At 43.5% G+C, this 15441-nt stretch overlaps 1 long non-coding RNA gene across 1 annotated transcript; it reads right to left on the reverse strand.

Annotated features, from left to right (window-relative positions):
• Positions 1-6302: 6302 nt before the first annotated feature.
• LOC136611646 (uncharacterized) lies at positions 6303-14092 on the reverse strand. The gene is made up of 2 exons (XR_010790301.1): positions 10683-14092; positions 6303-10576 (listed from the first exon to the last, which is right to left on the reverse strand). It is a non-coding gene; the product is annotated as an uncharacterized lncRNA (long non-coding RNA).
• Positions 14093-15441: the final 1349 nt, after the last annotated feature.

Raw genomic sequence — 15441 nt, forward strand, 5'->3', positions numbered from 1 at the left:
AGTAGTGATGGAAGCCTTGGGTTGTCTCCGAGCTACCTCTGAACTGTTATATGCAAATCAAGACTGCACTTAGTAACTGAATAAAAGACAAGGATATCGCCAAAGTACACAAAGTACTCAGATTCTGGCAAGGTGCAGATGTGATTGTACTTCAGAGTAAGACTTTTATCATAATGTGATTGCAGGTGGAATTGCCACACAACTAGTTAGTGCGCAGAAGAAGATTTATGTTGTGATTATGCTGGAGTACAAAAAGAAACCTAATAAATGACGAATAAGAAAATAGAAAAGCAGTGAGAGATAGAAGGTTGTGTAAAACCCCAGGTAAAAGTCTATGGTGGCCTGCCTACCAGAAAAGGATAGGTAGATGAAATGTAAGTGATGTGCAAGAGAGGAGGAGGTAGGAACAAAGACAAGGATATAACGAAGCAGGAAACTTATAAAGCAGGCTGGCCCAGTAGGTGGGCGACCACATTGTCCTGTCCTACAGATAGCTTCAACACTTTTGGCCTATAAAATATGCTAAATCAATGTTCAATTAAAGTACTTTAGATTGTTTGGTAGTGGAAAACAAATAAGGAGACTTTGAGAAGTAAAAAGGAGGAGGAGATGGGAAAGAATCAGGTTAACAGGGAGCAGGTACCAACCAGTGGTCCTGGGTGGTGGGCAGAGGCGTAACTTGAAGCTCCCGGACCCCAATGCAAAACTTGTAACAGGGCCCCCAACTATAATGCTTTACTGATAGTACTGGGTTTCCTATATGGAGAAGAGAGGCCTTATGGGCCCCCTAAGGCTCCTGGGCCCGGGGGCAAACCGCATCCCCTGCATCCTCTATAGATACTCCCCTGGTGGTGGGCAAATGATGCTCCATAGTGGGTGGCAAGTGAGCAAAAAAACAAACCATGTAAATTATGGCCAGGTCATAAACCTCAAAATGACCAAGATGAGCAACCAAAGTCTCAATTTTTAATCCAGATTTCTAATGGCATTTGGAAGCAAATTAATGGATACTGGCCATGGGCCACTTGCTGGGAAGTGCCCCCTCTTGGTTTCAGGATACTTTTGTTGGATTTACCATAATGCATTAACAGGTAGAACAGGAGACAATGAGCGGAAGTAAATAGTAGATATTGATCATCTGAAACATTGTACTCTCACTCTGCTGGCAGATTCGTGTAGACATGACAATAAGTTTCACTTAGAAGATATTCTAAGAGGGCATTTTACACACAATATGAGTATGTTACTTTATCTAGTAGACTACAGCTAATTTAGGCCCCCTGTTCACGGCCGAGGCAGAACATCGCTAGCAATATTCCACTGCGGGGGAAGACCGCTGACCGGTCTCCGAGATGAGCCTATCTGATAGATAGGCTCACCGCGGAGAATCGCTGCAATTGCAGCATGCTGAGATTTAAATCCCTTGAGCGGAGAATCGCTGTGATTCTTCGCTTATGGAAAGCTTCACAGAGCGTGATCCACAGGCGAGTTATCGCCAGCGGATCATCGCCCGTGGACAGGCAGCCTTACTGATTCTTTCAATTGTGCTTCTAAAGAAAGGTTTTAGTTGTCACAATCCTAAGCAAAAGCAAAAACGCTTTAAACACTGTGTTGAAAGATGTGGCATTTTTACAAATGCCTGTGTGAGGGTAGCCTTAGCCATGCGTGTGCAGCCGCCACTTCATTTATTTTATTTCTATTAAATTAATTATTTAAATGCTATTTCCAACAGTCCCATTGAAAATGAAAGCAGTCTCATTCAATCTCATCCTCATTGCAGGTGGTGCAGGGCGGGGATTCCAGCGGTCGGTCCTCCACTAATCTATCAGTTTTCAACTATCTAATTGATGAGTGAAAACAAAATGTCCAGTCTCTGGAATACCCATTTTTAGGAGCATGGCTCATTTTTGTCTTCAGGTTGCAGTGTATTTTTCAGTTTTTTGCATTGAGAGCCACCACATTTTACGTTTTTGTTTTGCTGCTATCACTTTGCAGTGTGATGTTTTCTACATTCCGGGGTCTATTTTTTTTTTGCTATAATTGATTTATTTATTTCCACTTCTGGGACCCAAACCTGAGATGACAATGACCCCTCCTCCTCTATCTAGTCTAGTAAATTGGTTGCCTGCCACTACATTCAGGCCGGCTTCACACGAGCGAGAAAATCGTGTGAGATTTGTGTATTGCGAGATGCACAAATATTAACCCCATTCTTTTGAATGGGTCATACACATGAGCGATTTTTTGCCGCATGGCACCGCCAATGCTCACTGTGATGGGAATACTTATCTTAAATCATAGTATTAATTTAACATAGCACTTTGCATTCTGAGTGATTTAACTATATCACTGTGTTTATTACTCCACTGTTGTTTCATCACTGTATTTATTCCGACCCAACTGCCATTCCTGTATGTATTACCCAGTATTACAATGCCATTTATTATTCCTGTATTGTGAAATAATTGTATTTATCACCTCCGTGCAGGAACATCACGCTTATTCTTAGTTATAAAGTTTAACATTACTATTTATTAGCTTGTTTTGTGACATTACTGCCAGTATTACTTCTTTACCTTGACATCACTACATGCAATAACCCTTTATTATGACTTAATTGTCTTTATTATACCAAGTGCTGCAACATCACTGTACTTCTTAGCCATAGACCTCCTTCCTGCACAAGGCAAAGCCGGATTTAGTTTGCGGAATACGGCTCTGGCAACAGCGGGGTCCGCGCGTTCCTGTCATTCTTTCGGATTCTGCAGCAAATATGAGCAGCACCCATGAGCAGGAGCCCATAAACTGTGACATCCTTTAGCTACTTATGTTTACTGTTTTGTATTTATTTGTCTGGTGGATTTAATTACCCAACAAAGACCTATGATCTCACTGAAATGAAAGGACAGAAGCACTCAACTGAGCACTTTGCCCCTTTGGCTGTGTTCAGCTCTGTTCAGGTTCCCTTAGAGAGGCAGAGTTAGGGTGGGTTCACATCTGTGCTTGGGGTTCTGGTTCCCTGTTCCATTTGGGGAGCAGGAAAGGGGCCAAACTGCTCCGTCTCAGGATGGAACCAACAGCATCAAATGGACCCTATTCACTATAATGGGGTCCGTTTGGGGTTTTGCTCAGCTGTTTAGCTTTTAGACAGCACTGCATGCAGCGCTTTTTCTTCTAGTATTTTGAGCCGGAACTGTGACGGAATTTCCAACTGGAGGTTCCAACGCGCTAATCATAGATCTTCCATCCAGCAATCTCTGGGGCTCTCAGCGCCTAGACCCCCATCAATAAAAACTTACGTACTTGTTTAGGGCGATTTCGCAGCGCAGCGCTTTTTTCGAGTAACTGACTACTCAGGCGAAAAGATTCGGGGGTGAGGGGGTGGGGGGGGGGAGAGAGTTCCCCACTGCTACCCCCCGCTCCAGCATGCCGGCCCCCGCATCTTTTCGCCCGAGTTATCAGTTACTCGAAAAAAGCGATGCTCGATTGCGAAATTGCCCTAAACGAGTACGTTCGCTCATCTCTAGTTAGTATTAAAGTTTTATAAAATGATAGTTACTTTTTAAACTTCTGTTGGGAGATTCAGACAGGAGCAACTCTAGTAAAACCATTTTATATTAGTAAAACTAAAACAAAATTCAGAAATGTTGTTGTCTCTTGAATTTTAATGCAGCAACCCCCAAATTTGCTGGTTATTTCCCACTAGAAGAGCCTTACTGAGCGCTGGCAATTTGTGTTTCAGGAAATGATATGTCCCCAGTTAGGAATACATGGAGCAACCGAGGATTGAAAACTGTTGCCCATAGCAACCAATCACAGTACAGCTTTCATTTCACCTCAGCAGTACAATATATAGCAACCAATCACAGTACAGCTTTCATTTTACCTCAGCACTAAAAGGATTAAAAGCTGTTGCTACAGCAACCAATGACGGCGCAGCTTTCATTTCACCTCAGCAGAATAACAAATGAAAGCTGAGCTATGGTTGGTTGCTTTGGGCAACAGCTTTTTATTTTGGACAACTTCCAAAACAGTGCAGTACGGGTTTCATTGTTGTGGCCACTTTGTATATTTCAGGACCGCTACTCATAAAATCGCCGTGCAACGCACGGGTATATCTTCTAGTACAGTGCAATGGGCAGGGAGAATTTATTATACAGAAATTTATTACAGACCTCTTGCACCAAAAAATGTAGCACCATCAGTAATTTAGCTGAGAGCAGATGACGTAGAGTTGTAGATAACAGCATCTCTACAGCATTCTGGGCATACTGACGGTGGGAAAAAGGAAGCAATTAGCTAATGATTCCCCTGATCCTTGATACTGGTATCCACAGGATTCTTATCTCTGTGACAATTTTATTGAACGTGTTAAATTGTGGCAGAGTAGACGTATTTCAGTGTAATATTAATCACTACGTAGCATGGCTGAATAATTTAGGAGCCATTGTGATGTCATTTAAGGCCAAAATTGCTGAACCTTAACGGCTGTAATAAGCAAGTGCCAAAAAATGAATGCTGCATACGAGACCATGGGAGAAACAGCAGAAGGAGGATTGGGAAAGCAAGTACCCCCAGAAATAGGTCCGATGTAAGTAAAACTGTTCCCATTGCCTTTATTCTTCTTGCGATTTGAAGGTCATTATAGCTCAAAATAATCTATCAGCTGTCAAATCTACTCTATTTAACCCTTTCCAATCCAATTAGTATCCTCGTTTTCCTAGGGGGCTTACTCTTTTCTGCCGTTATACAACGGTGCTATCTGCTGGCTAAAGCCAGTACTGCATGAGGTGACACGTTGGATAGGCTCTGACAGCAGAGAGGCTGGCAATATACAGTAAGAGAACCCCGACAGACGTCTTCCAGCATCGGAGCTGTACAGCATTAAATCATAATGTCTTTAGATGTCCGACAGTGGATTGGAAAGAGTTAAAAATAGAGTAATTGAAGCAGGAACATAAAGCACATCCTTGTCACACACTAGGCTGCTGCTACATGCCAGATGTTTAAGCCCCTTCTGTCTATATAAAATAGCAAGTATATTATTTTACCACTATCTATCGTACCCATCGACTTCAGAGCAATCCCTCCTTATTTAAACATTCACATGTGGTTTTACACAGGAACAATCAACGCTGGTGAATGGAGGTGGAGGAGGCCAGAGATCATACCGACCCGCCCGCCTCCATTCACAGTAAACAGGCAGTTGTTCATAAGTCAACGACTGCCTGTTTACACGAGCAGATCCGTCATTCAGTTTTCTGCATGCAGAAACTGAACAACGATCGAGAGGCAAACAAATGCTCGTGTGTCATTCAGTCGAGGCATGCATTTAGATGGGACAATATACATTCAGATTCCCGCTAGATGCAGAAATCCGAATAATTTATTGGCTCGTGTAAAAGGGCCCTTAGGACCCACCAATCATCACAATAAATGGCCACGTCCCCTTTTATGTCTATAGATTAGACAGTGACTCATTCATACAGGCAGCTGTGCATAGTATAAAGGCCTCTTTTAGAAGACCGTATGCGTTTTTACGCTCACCTGATAGCTCTATAAAATTGCATGAAAGAAGAATAGCCGCGATCAAGCCCCAATCTTAATTAGCATTTTCTTGTCAATTCACACAGGTGGCTGTGGCATATTTGAAAAAAAATAAGCTGCAGCGCGGAAATCCATCAATTGGCAGAAATCTTTGGAATGACTACTAATGCTTAAATAGAGCCAGCTGTCTTCTTTTCCCAGCATTGGACACAGGTTAACTCCTTCCTCCTTTTTTCTACAGCTCCCATATAAGTTTATGGGAGCTTCCAGCATATCTCGACAAAGAATAGGGCAAGACCTATCTTTTCACGCGCTATATAAAAATCGGTTGCCATTTTCGGTCGCCAATGTGCGTTTTTTCCTGGCGTGATATTTTTTTACATCCCTAAAAATCATTCATCTTAATGAATACATTGGAAACTAATGCTTCAGATAGTTGCGATGTTTGACGCGGCTTCAGTAGCTGCATATATATGGTCGTGTGAATAAGGCCTGACGCTCATCCCGTTCACTTGAATGAGACTGGATGTTAGGAGCTGCAGTACCAGGTACAGCCACTGTGCAGAAGTAAACAATTAAAGTGCCATGACCGCTTCAGGCTAATTTCACATTGGCTATCATAATATCGGACTGTGAAACTGAACTGGATTATAATTTTCTCCAGCAGGCTTTTGGGGTATTTTGTCGCTTCCAAATTGAGTATTGTGTAGAAGCAGTATGCGCACACTGACCAAGTCAAACACGAGGTATCAGTCTCATGCTCAAAATGGCTCTCTGCCCAGAAACAGCCAGACAGGGCCTTTTATTGTACAGACACACAATGGGCGTGCAACAGGTTACATCAGTAACATATAGGATTCTCATTTGTCGGATCATATAGAATCCCCCGCCTCCCCTTCTCCCCACCTCTCTCAAGTAGAAGCCTTTGTCTTTAACATGTGTCCAAATCTGAAAGTGAAAGTAGATATCCCTTTGTTCAAGAAGATTCTGTGTGTGGAGGATGGGAGGACTGGGAAAACACTCAAGCAATAACATAACACTGTGATTTAACTCTTAGAAGCTGGTTGTGCAACTTGTGTAACTTCTATGTACTTAACTAACATTAGATCAGACATCCATTGTCTAGCAAATACTATGATTAGATTGTGTGTGTGTCCTTTAAACTCTTGAGCTAAAAGTCATTACAACAACAAAATACATTTGGGTTATATTAATCGATAGACATTTTATAAATAATCATCATGTCTATCACAATCCCCCCTTAAAATGTCTATCCTCTAATTCTCTATCTAATTTTCACAGTTTTCTGCGCGTGAGCCTATAACTGGAGCGCGTTGAAGGTTCGTTTTAGAGTCTTCAAGGGGGTGTAGGACTTGTCCACTCCTTCTGGGGATGCATCCAGCAAACTCATGGTGGGAGCGGCTTTTCCAGCATCAGTTTCACAGGTCTCTCTGACACAGGGGATAACACAGCAGACTAGAACAGAAAGGGTAACCATCAGTTCACATACAACAGCGACGCCCGTCTGTGCCAGGATCCTTTACCACCCGCTCATCCATGGCGAGTGCTGGTCCCAAAAGTTAGCTCTTTTTAGTTAGTGCGGTCAGCTTCTTAATGGCAACTGCGTCTTTACCCGCGGGTCACGTGTCGTCTAGGATGTAGGTACAACAAGTCTCCCCTATCATCTTTTCAGACACTCCCCTTTTAGCTAAAGTCATATCTAAGGTCACTCTATTTTTAAAAAAAAAGTCATAGTCGAGGTAGATCCTATTGGTCGACTAGTCCCTATAAGGCGTCTCTAGTATAATTTATAAACCGCTGCTAATTATAATAAACATAATTAATCCAGTCAACATTTATTTACCATAATGATCGGGAAAATGGACTCGAATCTAGTTTTAACTTGATCTCTAATTTTTAAAACTTGTCAGGTACCCCCCTTGGCTATCCTATGATGTCAATGTATACGTGTAGATCAAAACTACCACCAGGGGTCTCTCTTCTCGCTCTAGTATAATGTTACAATACTAGTAGCGTGCACAGGTACGCACGGCGTGGGACTCCCTAATCTTCACCCACACCAATGTCCCTCCTGGAGATAGTCCTAATGGTGAACACGTCCAGGTCGCCTCACCCTTGCGTCAGGGTTTTCCCACTGCCCGTAAGTCCCTACTCCTAGGAGGGGGGGAATCCCTACCTCACCTCAGAGGGAGGCCATGGATTCCCTGGGCTCATTTCCGGGCATCCATACCCTCTATCTGTACAAGTTAACACCCCACAGGGTGTGCCCTCGCCGGAACCTAAGGTCTTCTGCACTATCCCTTGGCAAATGGGAATTCCACTGACAGTCCATCTTAGGAGATCGGGGCAGGCGCAGTACTAGTACATTTCTCCTTTTCTTTGGTAGCGTATGTGTTTGGCATTATCGGAACTGGCTCTTCATCTTTTTCAAACAAGGAAAACATTGGTGTCTGACAGGATGTGGAGGAGCATAAGGGCTTTACTAAGGCACACTCCCCTGTCCAATTACCCTCCAGGCGGGTCCTCTACCTCATGTCTCCACAAAGCCAGTAAACGTCTCCTAAGGACTGGACCTGATTCTGCATCTATTCCCCTCCTATCATACTGTAGGAGGAGCAATACCCGTTGGTGAGTTCCCCAAAAATCTCCCTCTACCCTGCCTATTTGCCTGGCAGGTGTAGTTTCCAGGGTAGTCAGTAATACTCTCTCCGGTGCAAAACACTTAAGTAGTTATAGAGTATTCCTTCTTCCATTTCTCACGGACAGTGTAATTAGCGGAAATGTTCGTGAAGAGACTAATAAACCACTCTTCAGCATCTACAGGGAGATTTAGGGGGACCATCCCCAAGTGTGGTCGGGCACTACCGCACACGCAACAGTTAGACTTGTTGCTCCTGTTAGCATTGTACCTCATCAACTCCAACCAGAGATTCTGGTCAGAGTAGCCAGTCGCTACTGTCAAGGTGTCCTCAAAAGGTAGGGTCGGCTATGATCATCATGTTCGTCAAGGTCTTTATCTTACGGCGGAGGGGGTTAATTATGGGCACGGGACTAAGTGAAGGCTTCCATTCGGCTGCATCTACCATATCCCTTATTTTAAACTTCCCTAAGGGATCTGTCCTCCCGTACCGGTATGTCCCCAGACTATAAGTCTCCCCGTCCCCCGGGCTTGGATCTCCCATGGTTAATGTAAAAACCGCATTAAAACCAAGCAACATACTAAGTTCAGCCTTCCAATACCTGCTGTCCTTATTATTCTCAAGGAGGGTTATACGACTAATTAGGGATTTCCCGCTCCTATTTTTCTTATTTAAGGCACTTCGCGGTTTATAGGACTAGTCTGTTCCTGCGTTCCATCCCACTAATCCCCAATAACGGCAGTCTTCTCCCCAGACGTTATCAGTGGCGCAAGCATATTGTATTCCCCGGGTATATAAGTCATATAACCAGCTGGACTGAGCTAAATCTGGCCTGCGGTGGGATCTTGCGCCTAGACACGGGACCACAGTACAATAGTCGAAGGAATATGCGGCTACTTGAGCATTGGACGAGTTATACTAGAAGGTAACCATACCCCCATATTCTTCCGACTAAGGATTCCAGTTGCTACCTTCCTCTCTCACTAGCCCTAACCAGAGTAACGTCTTTGGCACAACTAAGACTGGTCTCCCGGATCTGAAGCTTTCTTACAGTATGAAGCGTTGATCCATGTAAGTCTTTCGGCTAGTTTCACAGCTGTGGCAGTAGTCAGAAGCACCTGGTAGGGGCCATCAAATCGGGGCTCAGGAGGGTGCTTCCTGGGGAACTTCTTGATGCACACCCAATCCCCAGGCTGCAAGATATGTGTCCCAGTGTCTGCCTCTGAGTCTGGAAGAGAACACCTGTGCATAGGCTTTGGTTAGTTCTTTAACAACGGAAATCACATACTCAGTCAACACATCAGATTGTAATTGTAACTACTGAGGATAGTAACGACCTAGTCTTGGGGCTAGCCCAAACAATCTCGTAGGGAGATAATGTATAATCCCCCCTGGGTTCATATCTAACACTGTATAAGGCTATTGGATGACAGTCTTTCCAAAGTGGCGTCATTTTTAAGTATCTTACTTTTAGCGTGCCACTACGTCTCTCCACCTTTCCACTACACTAAAGGTGGTACAGTATGTAAAAGGCCTGGGATACACCCAGAGCAGACATGACATGTTACATTCACCTGCGAAGTTTATACCTCTGTCTGACTCTGAATCACCTCTGGTACCCCATATTCACAGTTTACCTCGTTCATGAGCTTCTTTGCGGTTACCTACTTGTTTACCTTGGTAACAGGGTCGGCCTCCAACCTGCAAAGACATCAACAACAACAAGCACGTATTCATACTTCCCAACAAGTGGGAGCTGAACGTAGTCAATTTGCAATCCCTGAAATGGGTAGAGTGGTCCCGGCAAGTGTGGTGTGGCAAATTTACTTCTGCCCTGTCTCACCTATGGCATAGATCATGCTAAACCGGACAAATGATGCAGCAGCTACAGAGAATCTAGAAGTCGCCCAACCTCTTTCAAGCGTCGTCGTCATTACTGCTTTACTAGGTGGGTCTTTCCGTCCATCAGCTGGGCCATCATGGGATACAGGAACTGTGGTGGGCAAGTGCTGTTGACTGGTCACCACACGCTGTCCTGTTTCTGCTGCTCCCATATTAGTCCATTTATTCTTTCCTTCCTTGCTGGCTGGTAACTGTAAAAGTCTTTAGCATATCAAAGTCCAAATTTTTGTCAATGTCCAAAGTTTTTTGCCACTGACTCATGCTGTCAGTACCTTTCTTCTTTCTTCCACGGCTTGAGGGCCGCTGCCTTTGCTGCGCTGTCAGCGAGGGTGTCGTCTCTCGCCTCTCCAGTGTAGGAATCGGTGCGAACTCTCAACTTTGTCAGGTAGAAGTAGGGCCTCCATGCGACTCTGTACCGCTGCACCATTCTCAATTGGTTGTCCTGCTAAGGTAGAAAACTGTCTGGCCTTCCATATTGGGCCGTAATCATGAGCTATGCCAAATGCATACCAGGAGTCAGTGTAAAGGATTGCCGGTCTTACCTCTCGCCACTCTACACGCCTCAGTGAGGGCCTTCCATTCCGCTTATTGTACTGTGACATGCGGAGGCAGAGCTTCTGCTTCTAGGACATCTTGTTGTGTGACCACTGCATATCCGATGTGGAGTCATCAATCCTCACCCTGGTACCATCTGCAAAAAGCTCAACATATGCATTATCAACAGAGGTTCTGATAACTGTTTGCATATCTGCAGTTTCTTACTGAATTAGTACTAAATAATCGTTCTGATGTTCTATTTCACATGGCTCGGAATCTTGTAGCACAAAATCATTTATTTATTTTTTTTCCAAACCCAATAGCTGATCTACAACACCTAGATCATCTATGACCCAGATCACCTATGCCTCCCCCCTTTTGAACCGCAATACTCAATGGAAAAAGAGTCATTGCGTTCAAACTAGTAAACCAAGAGGCACAAAAACAAGCACTTTGTAGGTCAAGGTGACATTGTATGCAGCGAAGTCTGAGCAAAAATCTCCTTAAAAAATTTTTTTTTTTTTTTATTTCAGGTCGCAGTTAGCATTTTTTAACACAAGGGGGCGCAACACAAGTAAAATTTTACGTCACCCAGTGTAATAGTATTTCAGGGTATGACCAGCGTTTAGCTTTTACTCTCCTGTCGGAATATAATTATAGCTTCAGTGTAGACTGACACTAGAATATACAAAAGACTTAAAGAAAAACTAAAAAATACGGATGAATTAACATCCTACTCTGGGCAATTCAGTCCCTCTTTCTTCACATAAAAAGTAAAATTACTTCACCAAATTGCATGAAAAAGTTTGCTGGGTGACTATAGGGAAATTATTTCATCTGTAGGAGCCTTCCGTAACATCATCTGTCTGAGCATCCATTGGAGAAGCGGGCAGTGGAAAACAGAGCCCCTGGGAACATGAGAGAGCGTCCCCTGTCATGTATTCCCGGCCTCTGCCCCCCATGCATCAACTCCAATCTTCCATGCACTATAAACCAGCTTAGTCATCTACCATGTCCCAAGCTGCATCTCCACAAAGGTTTGTTTCCCTGAACTTATCACACATCCAAAGTGGCCACATCTTGGAGCGTAACAAAGTCTGGTCAAACAAAACCTTACTTCAGACAATCATGATGTTAGCACTGGATACAGTGGCATTGGGGAATATAGGCCTCCCAAATGCAGCAAAATGACCGCCAGAGGCAGAAAGGGGCGGGGCTACAAATCTCCCAAGTGAGGCAAAATGGCTGCCGGAGGAACGGGCGGGGCCAGGGGCAGCAGCACTTCCAGGTGAGGCAAGATGGCTGCTGGAGGAGGAAGGGGCGGGGCCAGGTCCTGCCCCGGATGGGGAGGGACCGGAAGTAACATCACACACCCTGAAAGTGAGCACATGGGGGGAAGTAACTTCAGGGTGGGGGCAGGCCTCACTACATTTACTGCAGAGTCACACCATGTTGGATTGTAAACATTGCAAGCACGGCCGCCATTACAGGGAGGGGCCGCAGTCAACACAAAGACATTACATTGTTCATTAGCAATACACATACCCCCCCTACATGCTTTCCCCTCTTCAATCTCTTAACTACATTATACCTCCTTCTAGCAATCTAAAAACACATTTCTTTCTGCTAGGCTTCCTGCTCATCTTCTGAAAACTTTCTACAACCTATCTTACCTGTCCATGACCTAGCATTTCTGCTTATCTGTCCATGACCTAACATTCCTTTCTGCAACTTTTCCTGAGCCTTCTCTTTGTATAACATTTCTACATGTTTTGCATATTCCAAAACATCCTGTACTGATCCCTCATTCTATTCTGCCTGCTTATTCTATTCTATTCAAAGTTTCTGCACACAGTACTGTTTCTTTTGTAAAATCTGCTTTCTTCAAATCCTTCCCATATAACCCTTCTTTCCCACTCAGATTACAATACGCATTAATTCTATAAAACACAGGGAAAGACAAAGTAAACAGAAAGGGTTAATTGAGAAGTGCTCTTAGTGGCTTAACTTCAGTCCACTCTCTTACCAGCACCCCTCCCCCAATAATCAACACTGCACATTGTTTCTATAATAGCAGACAGACGGGATTACTGGAGAATACCCACAACGGCTCAAGGTATATATATATATCCACCTTTATATCAACCCAAGGTATATATCTCATCTACCTTTATAACAGCCCACCGTATACTAGTAATCCCCAAGAGCACTCCTTGTACACGATCTAGACAGGACATTTAGCTATACACAGAGACTGACGATTATTTTCAATGACCAAAACTTCAACAATATTCTGGAGAAATCAGCCGTCACACCACGGCTATATTCACCCGTAAATACCTTTCCACATATGAGAACATAACACGCTCAATCATATGGTAAGTATTCGTATCATAAATCTTCCTAACCTCACACTAGTTTTACCTAGGAGCACGTGTCACTGGCGTGTTCCCTCAGACTTAAACAGCCGAGTCCGCCCTTCTGACACATTAACCCTCACAGAATTTATCTCTTGGTCTTGTATACACAATTTTTAACCGTCTCAGACATAACAGACACAGCATACAAAATACCCCTTAAGCAGGTTAAAACGGGGGTCTTTTCCGAGTAAGAAAGAACTATATTACCTGCCTTTCATTGATTTATCACTCTGGACCAGGAACAGGCAGAAAAGCAGTCAGAACCCAGATCACATCGGTAGATTTACATAAAGCAATCTTACCGTGTTCTGTAGATTTTCGGGCCCCTGAGTTCTGCGTGCCATCCGCCGATCTCTGTATTTTTCCAGAATGAAAGAAATCAAAATCTCTTAACTCGGTCCACCCAGGAGACGCCACTGAACTGGATTATAATTTTCTCCAGCAGGCTTTTGGGGTATTTTGTCGCTTCCAAATTGAGTATTGTGTAGAAGCAGTATGCGCACACTGACCAAGTCAAACACGAGGTATCAGTCTCATGCTCAAAATGGCTCTCTGCCCAGAAACAGCCAGACAGGGCCTTTTATTGTACAGACACACAATGGGCGTGCAACAGGTTACATCAGTAACATATAGGATTCTCATTTGTCGGATCATATAGAATCCCCCGCCTCCCCTTCTCCCCACCTCTCTCAAGTAGAAGCCTTTGTCTTTAACATGTGTCCAAATCTGAAAGTGAAAGTAGATATCCCTTTGTTCAAGAAGATTCTGTGTGTGGAGGATGGGAGGACTGGGAAAACACTCAAGCAATAACATAACACTGTGATTTAACTCTTAGAAGCTGGTTGTGCAACTTGTGTAACTTCTATGTACTTAACTAACATTAGATCAGACATCCATTGTCTAGCAAATACTATGATTAGATTGTGTGTGTGTCCTTTAAACTCTTGAGCTAAAAGTCATTACAACAACAAAATACATTTGGGTTATATTAATCGATAGACATTTTATAAATAATCATCATGTCTATCACAAAACTCGGTAACGTGCAGTGTTTTCTGTTAAAAATGCCTCGCTTCACTTCAAGGAAATTACGAATTGGTAATTACGAATTGACTACAGATGAGCGAGCCTACTTGGTAAGACAGTTACTCGAGCGAGCATCGCTCTTCTCGAGTAACTGCTTAGTGATCCGAGCAGGCTTGGGTGGGCTGCAGGGGGCAGGGGGGAGCGGGCGGGAGGAAGAGTGAAAGAGATCTCTCTCTCTTCTCCCCGCTCGCCCCCACAGGGCCACCCGAGCCTGCTCGGATCACTAAGCAATTACTCGAGAAGCGCGATGCTCGCTCGAGTAACTACCTTACCGAGTAGGCGCGCTCATCTCTAGAATTGACCAGTCCAAGTTAAGTTAAGGTAAGCTGAAAATTCTATTATATATATATACACAGAAATTTTGATTTGTTTTCTGTACTAAAATACTGTCAAAAATCAATAAAAAGCTATTGTTTCAAAAAATAAATTATTAATAATAATAATAATTAGTTTGCAAGGGGCACAGCCTTTAAGTCATAGAGAACCATTAGGAGATGTCCCAGATGTGACATAAGTTGCTCATTAGTGTATATGTGAAAGCTATTTAATGATTCTTAATTCTATACTATTATCAATGCTTGAAGTTGCAGGGACGGGATGTTGTGCTGTGGCGTACTCATGCTAACACTTTATTTTCACATTTCTGTCAGGTCTTCATCAACGTAATCATTTTCACGGCTTACTTTGAATAGAAATAGTAATTTACTGAAAAAAGTTAATATGGACTTATATTACATCTGGTAGCTCTTATATTACATCTGATAGGGCTTATTCACACGAGCATAGGTGTTTTACGTGCGCCCACCGGCGCCATAAAAAAAGCATGAACGGGCGCACAAATCTGCCGTTTGTGCTAAACACAGAGAGTAGAACACATTTCAATAATTTTGTTCTCATAAGTGCATTTGCACGCATATGGGAAAAAGGAAGACCTGCTCTATTTTCTTGTGTTTTGTGCAGGTAAAGTCCCATAGAAGTCATTGAGAGCTGCAAAAATACGCTAGGGGAAGGGTGTGACACTGCGCAAAATGCAGGGAAAAGAACACATCTGGAGCTCGTTAGCAACAATTGTTCATATGAATGACTTTATTCAAAAGAATGGAGTCCATATTCCTGCAGTTTTTGTGCGTCTCACAAAGCACAAAACTCGCGCGAGATTCATTCCCGTGTGCATGTAGCCTTAGGCTAACTTCACACGGGTGTGTGCGATATCAGGTTATGAAGCACAGTCCGATATCGCGCTCACCAACATGCGATTTCCCCACAGATGCGAGGCATTTTTATATTAA

This window comes from Eleutherodactylus coqui, chromosome 2 (assembly GCF_035609145.1).
Source record: "Eleutherodactylus coqui strain aEleCoq1 chromosome 2, aEleCoq1.hap1, whole genome shotgun sequence".
Lineage (NCBI taxonomy): Eukaryota > Metazoa > Chordata > Amphibia > Anura > Eleutherodactylidae > Eleutherodactylus > Eleutherodactylus coqui.